At 40.6% G+C, this 8,720-nt stretch overlaps 2 pseudogenes; one reads left to right on the top strand and one right to left on the bottom strand.

Moving 5' to 3' along the window:
* The first annotated feature begins 389 nt into the window (after nucleotides 1-389).
* Nucleotides 390-1,483, top strand: LOC138166360 (protein HEXIM2-like; annotated as a pseudogene).
* Nucleotides 1,484-3,958: 2,475 nt separating this feature from the next.
* LOC138166357 (E3 ubiquitin-protein ligase RNF220 pseudogene) lies at nucleotides 3,959-4,996 on the bottom strand (annotated as a pseudogene).
* Between the last annotated feature and the right edge of the window lie 3,724 nt (nucleotides 4,997-8,720).

The raw sequence follows: 8,720 nt of genomic DNA, 5'->3' as shown, positions 1-8,720 counted from the left end.
GGCAAAATATGGTAATTCAGTGGAATAGAGGAGTTTCAAACATTCTTGCTGAAAATACCAGAGTTGAACAGAAAATTTGACATTCAGGTACAAGAAGCAAGAGAAGCATGAGAAGGCAATGATTGCACAAGGAAGTGAACAGCAGCTGAGAAGAGTCCTAAGTAATGTCTGGAGAAATAAAAGAAGTTGTATTTGAATAATCTGCAACCAACACTTATTTTCGAGGTTACGGTCTTTCAGTGAATACCCCCACGACAGCGTATCTGGGTATAAATAGATATATACCCTGGGAATAAGAAGAATGGGGTAGGGAGATGGAAGAGAGAGGGTAAAGTAAAAAGTTTCTTGTAAGGAAAAAAAAGACAGAGTTTTAAAAAATTAAAGTTATAATGGCCCAGAGATCACTTCTTGAATTGAATGAGGGAGATACTCTCTCCTCTAATATCCAGTCTGGGGTTGTTGACCTGAGTAAGATTTTTGACTTTATATTTACTGTGCCTGAGGAAGGCAATCAGGTTTAAATGGAATTTGGTAGAGCTTGATGAGATTTCTGAGGACAAAGGAAAAATATTATTGCATATAACAGCAACAATAATAATAAAAATAAGGTGAAGAGTAATTCAAAAACATGTAACAAGCCAAAGGGAATAGAGGTTCTGTTTACACATTCTGCACCATCTGAGCCTTATGACCCCATTAGCTGTAGACACCTGACCCCTGGGACAGCCCATTGGAGTAGAAAGAGCCAGCAAGGACCAACAATGGCAGCAGTGGATAGAATGGGACATACCAACCTGAGAACTGAGTAAGTGACTGTACTAAGGTACTGGATTGGAGTAAGGATATGTGGTGGTCCTCAAAACTCAAAAATTATGGTTGGCAGCCCTGCCTGGATCTGAGATGGGCAGAGAAGCAGCAGTGAGGAGCAATGAACATCCAGGGTTCGAGATGTTTGGGGCAGGCTACAGCATCTTACAATACAGCTCATTTCCCAATGGATGACCATGTCCTGAAGAAGTCATGCCTGAGTAACTCCCAGAGGATTGCCCCATGGAGGTTGTAGCAAGGAGGAGGAAGATGAGGAAGGAGTGGAGGAACTGGGGACATTGATGGTCTAGGGAAGGCCCAGGATGAGTTCCTCTAAAGGGATTTCTTGGAATACTATGAGCACTACCATGCAGACAGCCTCCAGGGCCAAAAGAAGCAAGGACAGTTATGGGACTGTTTAGGACTGGAGAAATGGCTCTCACAGGCTGCAGAGGAGACACAGAGGCTACAACAGCAGTGAAATCGTTTGGGTCCTCACCCCTATTACCAGGTGCAGGGACTGGCAGTTGAAGCAGAACTACTGAAGGTGGAGAACCAGCAGCTTTGGTGGGAGAATGAAATGTGGGGTTGAGAGGGCAACAGTCCTTGGGGAAATCTGGGCATCAAGGGGAATCCTTTCCTAACCTCTCCCCAGTCCCTCAAGGTAGGAGAATAGATGTCTTCTAGCAAATGGCGGAGGCAAAGACAGGTATTCTTTCCGTTTCTCAGAATGTGGGTAACATTTTTCATCATTGATTCTCTAGAATCATTGCTGGTCACAGCACGAATCAGAGTTCTTAAATATTTTGAAATTGTTTGTCTTTACAATCTTGTTTTCATACAAATTGTTCCCCTGGTTTTGTTTACTTTACCATGTGTCAATATGTACAAGTCTTCCCAAATTTCTCTGAAATTGTCCCTTGCATGATTTCATTCAGTACAAATGTATTCCATTTCATTCTTATGCCATTAACTGGGTCAGTCATTCCCCAGTCAATGGACATCCTCACAGTTCTTCGCCTCCATCAAAACAGCCATTATAAATATTTGTGAACATACAGGTCATTTTCCTTTTTCCAAAGGTAGCATATGAGTGGAATAGTTATCAGTTCAGAGAGATATAAATGAAGTGACCAGCATCTTGAATACTCCCCTTCTTGTGTGTCTGGTTAGCCAAATACTAGCTTTATCAGTCAATTCCTTACAAATGGGAATGAGTTTCCTTAAAGCTTAAATATTTCAATGTCTTCTAAGAGGCCCAATATTGTTTATTTGGTGGTTGGAGCCTCATTAAAAGTTTGTCCCTGAATGCACTGACTAAAGACAGTCTAATGAACACCTCATGGCTTTGCCCCTTGGTTATGAGATGCAAACCATTCCATGGCTATAATCTACTTCTGAATTGGGAGCAGATATTATGGTTTCTGACTAGTTCTTCTCTGCAAAGGACAAATGCTAGCTCAGAGCAAAATACTCTCAATGTAACCTAACTTAGTGCTTGTGCCACTAAGAACAATGCCTATAATACATAATAGGTGCTTAATAAATGTTTATTGACAACAACAAAAAAAGTTACTCTCACTCTCCCTTATTAACTTTTAAAAGCACAGAAAATATCACCCCAGGCAAAACCTTGTAACAGGTAAGTCATCAGAAAGATGGAGTGCAGCAGTCATACCCCAGGAAACTTGAGAGATTAATGGGAAAGACCCCTTTTCCTCTGGGAAAGAAGAAACAGTACAGGATGGGAGGAATCCCAGAAAGCTAGTGGCAAATCCTACCTCAGCATACCAGGGGGAGATCCTGAGCCCCAGGGTGATGGAGCAGGAAAGCACCAACACCAGGACACCCAAATAGCTCAACATAGGCAGGGGAACTGATAGGCATCACGTGCTCTGGCCAGGAGGCATAGCTTCAGGCTGACAGACATCCTCCAAAAGCCAAACATTTGAGTGCAAAGCCTGGGCAAGTAAGCATTCCCCAGGGACCAGACTCCTTACCCCCACCTCAAGAGCTCCAGTGTTGCTGACCCCAGCTCAGCAGGCAAGCTGCCAGCATCTGAAACTGCAGCACACAATGCCAGTGACCAGGTCCCAGGGTCCCAGTATGAGAAGCCTGGTTCAGTGCCACCTGTGCTCTATCAGGACAGCTCAATATTAAAATCCAGGAAAGAGGCAAACACCATGAGCAAAAAGTAGAAATGGAAAATGACCACAGATTCTTATTATGGGGCCAGGGAAGATTGATGCACAAATTCAGAAGAAGACAATATTATCAATATAGTCACATCTGAAGCCTCAAAGGGGGATATGAGATGGTCTCAAGTCCAAAAAGCTCAAGAAGAACTTTTTTCATGTCTAATATAGTTTACAAACAGGAAGGACAGGTAACATGGCAGAGGATATACAGACACAACATCACAACATCTGTGGTGTCCATGGTGGCTGGCAGGCAGGCAGGCACTGACAGGCCAGGGCCAGGGCAGTCAATCCCTCCTCTCTGGAGGGTCATTGCCCCAGAAAGGACTCCCTCTCCTTCCCTATAAGCAACTATGGTCCCTAGCACTAACAAGTGATAAAGAGAGCCCCAGAACAGATAGGGATGGAGCCCAATCCTCAAGTCACCACACACAGGCCAAATGAAGAACTATATACTACTCTACATGAAACCACTGCTGGCAGAAATAGGTGACCAGTGTGGGGAGGATTTGGAGCTCCCTGAGGACTGTGGTCTCTAATCCTGACACCTTTAAGAAAGAAGAAAACATATAACCCAGGGAAAGGTGGGTAGGAGTCAGGGCCAGGGGTCGGGAAGGTCCATCTCATCTCTATACAACATTGTAAACATACAGGGTATATGTTACATGTGCTTGTCTGGCCTGTGTGCAGGTCCATCTGTGTTTCTGCCCAGACCCAGCACTCCTCCCTGTCCAGCTGCAAACATACACGGTCAGGAAGGGGGAAAGATGTCCAGGGCTAGGTGGTGCAGGTACAGGAGGAGAGCTGGATTGCTTCACACCCTCCACTGTGGCTCCAGGGTCCTGTGTACATGACTGTGTACACATGTGTGTCTGTCTCTGTGGGTAGTGATTGAGCAGGACTGGTGGTAGGCTCATGCCTGGTCCTGGTGTCAGGGTTCATGAGTAGATGTGCTACAGGGTCCCAGGGGCTATGATGTTGTTACACTGGGGGGTACAGCTTCTTGATTCCCAGAGTCCATAGCCAACACTCTTCACAATGCATGTGCCAAAACAGGATCGATGTCAGAGGCATTGTGTAGGAGTTCGTGCAGATGAGGCATTTGTATTGATCCCCACAGGACAACTACCCTCCAGTTCCTGAACATGGGCCTTCAGGTCCTCAAATGTGGTCCTGAGATGAAGTCCACAGCCAAGTCCTCTGTGATCTTTTCAATGTCACTTTCTTACATGTCTTCTGCATGGCTACCTCCTGTTTTCTGCTCTCACCATTACTCATGGATGGTATTTCATCACTGTTCCACTTTGATAACTCTAGAGTAAAATGAGTACTGGGTGTGCTGCCATTTAGCACAGGTTCCTGGGAGCCTCTCTCTCTCTTTCTTTGGCTTCACCTGGCTCCTCACCAGTACATGGGATAATGTCAGGCTCTGTGTACCGGGGTTTCCCATACTCCAGGATGTCACCGCCATCCATATTCAGGGTGACATCAAAGTCTGGATTCTCTTTGTCACTACACATGATGGAACTGGAGCCTCAGAAGCCACCCTTCAGGACAGCTGTATACTCTTCTGCCCACACCATTCATACTCTTCAAAATGAGTGCTGTTCTAAGTCTCAATGTTCACAGAGTCATCCTTGGCCATGCAGGAGCCTTCCCTTTAGCCTTCATCCTGCATCTGACACTTCATCTTCCCAATCCAAGAATTCATCTGGGTCTGCTGGTTGACACTCTCAGGAAGGTCTACTTCATCCCTCCTGCCACCATCCACACCGGCCACCCCACTGTGCCTGCGACTCCAGGCCCTCAGCATAGTCGACCTTGACCCATGTTGATCCTCTAAAGAAGGATTTTAAAAGTCAAATAAGAGAGCTAGAAGAAAAATTGGGAAAAGAAATGAGAGGTATGTGCAATATAGTCAATAGCTTAGAAAAGAAAGGACAAAAATTGGCTGGAGAAAACAAGTCCTTTAAAAATACAATTGGTCAAGTGGAAAAAAATACATTGAAAGAAAAAAAAAGACGTAAAAAAATACAATTAGCCAAATGGAAAATAAGTACATTGAACAAAACAACTCCTTAAAAAGTAGAGTTGGTCAAATGGAAAAGGAGGCAAAAAACTCACTGAAGAGAATTCCTTAAAAAGTAAAATATGCCAAATGGAAAAGGAGGAACAAAATCCAATAGAAGAAAACAATTTATTAAAAATTAGAATTGGGCAAGTGGAAGATAATGACTCTGAAATATCAAGAATCAGTTAAACAGAAATAAAAGTAGAAAAAAGAAGAAAATATAAAATATCCCTTGGGAAAAAAAAACTGACCTAGAATATAGATCCAGGAGAGACAATTTAAAAATTATTGGTCTAATTAATAACCATGATGAAGAAAAGAACCAGGACAGCATCTTTCAGGAAATCATCAAGGAAAACTGCCCTGAAATTCTAAAACCAGAAGGTAAAATAATCATTGAAAAAATCCCGCAATCACCTCCTGGAAGAGATCCTAAATTGAAAATGCCAAGAAATACTGTAGTCAAATTCCAAAATTACCAGGTCAAAGAGAAAATACTGCAAACAGTCAGAAAGAATTACAATTCAATTATTAACTATTCTTATTTAACAATTAACAATTTAATAACATTAAATATTAACTCTCTAAATATCAAGTAACCACAGTCAGGATGGAATATGCTATTTCATAAGGCAAAGGAACTTAGTTTACAACCAAGAATCAGCAACCCATCAAAATTGAGCATAATATTTAGGGGGAAGGAATGAAGTAGGGGACTTCCAAACCTTCCTGATGAAAAGACCAAAGCTCAACAGAAAGTTTGATCTTCAAATACAAGACTCAAGAGAGGCATAAAAAATTAAACAGGAAAAAAAACCCAACAATATGTTAATAAAAAGGGTAAACTATTTACATCCCTACAAGGGAAGATGATATGTAACTTTTGAGGACAGTATTGTTACTACAACATTTAAAAGGAATACACATAGACAGAGGGAATGGGCATAAGTTGACTTTGATGTGATGATAAAACATCTAATTAAATGGTGAAAAGGGATTGTACTGGGAGAAGAGGAAAGGAGGAGAAAGACAAGGGTAAATTATATCCAATGAAAAGGCATTATTACAGTAGAGGGAAAGAAAGGAGGAAGATGAGCTTTGTATGAAACTTAATCTTATCAGATTTGACTCAAAGAGGGAATAACATACTCATTTAGGTATAGAAATCTAACTTACCCTACAGGAAGTAGGAGGGTAAAGGGGAAGAAAAGAGAGGGTTAATAGAAGGGACGGCAGACTGAGTGAGGCTATGGTTAAAAGCAAAATTCTAGTGAGGAGGAAAAGGGACAAAGGAGAGAGAGAAGCACAGACAGGGGTGGGGGGAATAGGATGGGGAGAAAGACACAAATAGTAATCATATCTGTGAATAGAAATAGGATAAACTCTCCCATAAAACAGAAGTGCATAGAAGAGTGGATTAAGAACCATAATCCTACAATATGCTGTTTATAAGAAACATATTTGAAACAGGAGGATACACACAGGGTAAATGTAAAAGGCTGGAGCAGAATATATAATGCTTCAGCTGAAGTAAAACAAAACAGCAGGGGTAGCAATCCTGATCTAAGAAAAAACAAAAGCAAAACTCAACTCAGATTCTTACTACTTCAGGAGACCTTTCCTTGTCCTCTCACCTTACCAATGACTTCTCTCTGAAGTTGCCTTCCAATTATACCTTATAAATCTTTAATGTACATTTATTTGCATATTTTCTGTCCCATTAGAATGTGAGCTCCTTAAGAAGACCCATGTTTTTACCTTTATTTGTATTTATCACAGTGCTTAGTGTGTAGTAAGTATTTAATAAATATTTGTCTGATGACTAAATACTGTTCTTGCAATTTTATTGCAGTAAATGCCTTTTCTAAAAGCTATTTGAGTCTAGTGGCTGTTGGTAAGGAGAAGCACACTAGTGGGGGTTTGTGAATTACATTATTAAAAATAGTCACTCTTTAAAACTCCTAAAACCTTAAATATTCCTAAAATCCTAGATGTTCTTCCTCTAGGGTCGTAATTTATCAGCATATATTGGTTGTTTGTTGATTGATTGAAAGAATAAGTATTATTAGTAGTATTTTAGAGCCTCTTTTCATGTGATTGTTGATAGTTTGAATTTCTTCTTTTGGGAGTTCCTTGTTTATGTTATTTGGACATAAGTTCAGAAAGTAGAATCTCCAAATTAGTTGGGAAATTGAGCCATAACAATACTCTAGGGCTAGTGTTGTCACAAGCCCAGTATAAATTCCCTGAAGAGCAAGGAGTAATCTTCAAGACTTTGTATTTACTCCACTGTCTTACTGATTCTGGACTTGAGTTAAACAGCACTAGTGCTACGTAAGAACTGATTTATGAGCCTAATTCTTTCTCCTTTACACCCACCTCCCCACATCCACCTTGAGACCGGTGTGGGGTTATAACACTGAAGTTTTTGAGAAAATGTTTTAAATGTGTTTTTGTTATGTGTGTGAAATTTGTTTTTTTTTAAGAGGCAATGTTAAATGGTTAAAGTAACTGGGGTGTTAGTCAACAACCCCTTGAAACAAGGGTAACATAGGCAGTATGGGCTCAAAGTAATGCTAGAAAGAAGAAACAGCCCAGTCTCTCAGAGGGAATGGGATGATGTAGCAGGCTTAGTTCTGAAGAGAACTAATAGAGAAGGCCCGAAGACACATATTATAGCAGTATTTTTTACACTTGAAGATTTGCTGCTGGTAAGGAGAGGGGAAGAGAGATGAACAGAGCCAAAGAAGATCTCACTTCATGTGCTACCATTTGGGAAAGAAGTCTATGTCATCTAATGGGTTGTTATTCTAATTATTCATACTGATGCAGTGCTAAACTCTATTGTTTCTAGTTACCATGAGACAAGTGTACTGTAAATTCATTATCCCTAGGAAAAGCCCTAGTACTTTGCATTTGGCTGAAGTACTGAGCTGAAAGGATCAACATTTGGTCCAGTCAAGGATTCTGAGTTCTAATCTCCCTCCTGCTGAAGTTTCTAAGCATCTAGACATTTGACAATGAAAAACAAAATATTGGAGTAATTGATTTTCTTTACCCCACTTTACCTCTAATGTTTGACATTAGGTTAACATAAAATAAGAATTTCTAGGGGTGGCTAGGTGGCACAGTAAATAGAGCACCAGCCCTGAAGTCAGGAGGACAAGACTTAAAATCTGGTCTCAGAAACTTAACACTTGCTAGCCATGTGACCTTGGGCAAGTCACTTAACCCCAATTGCCCTGCCTTCCAACATGCAAAAAAAAAGCAAAAAAAAAAATTTCTAAATATATTGTTGCCATAGTAATGTGTGTGCTATAAATATAATACCTCAAAGGTGTTGGTATTTCCTTTGTTTTATGTATTTCAGTAAGACCCAACATTAATTTAATATAGTTTCTTTGTGGTTTAATTTCTTTTATTATTATTTCTTTTGTTTAATGGGAGTATAAACGTGTCTAAAAGACTAAAAACAAATTTCTCTCAGTCAGCTACTTTTCAACATATGCAAAGGCAAAATTGAGCCACTCTAACACAAATTATTAGTCTTTGGAGGTGCTGAGATCTTCTGGGCTTTGAAGAGAAAGTTTTCAGGACAAGCTGATCATCTGGTTTTTTAGTTCTTCTTAAGGCAATATTAGGAA

The sequence above is a fragment of the Petaurus breviceps genome, unplaced genomic scaffold (assembly GCF_028583685.1).
Source record: "Petaurus breviceps papuanus isolate PSGF00001 unplaced genomic scaffold, PetGlider_PUasm1.0 221, whole genome shotgun sequence".
NCBI lineage: Eukaryota > Metazoa > Chordata > Mammalia > Diprotodontia > Petauridae > Petaurus > Petaurus breviceps.
Note: the sequence above shows the minus strand (reverse complement) of the source record. Positions and strands in the feature narration are given on the sequence as shown.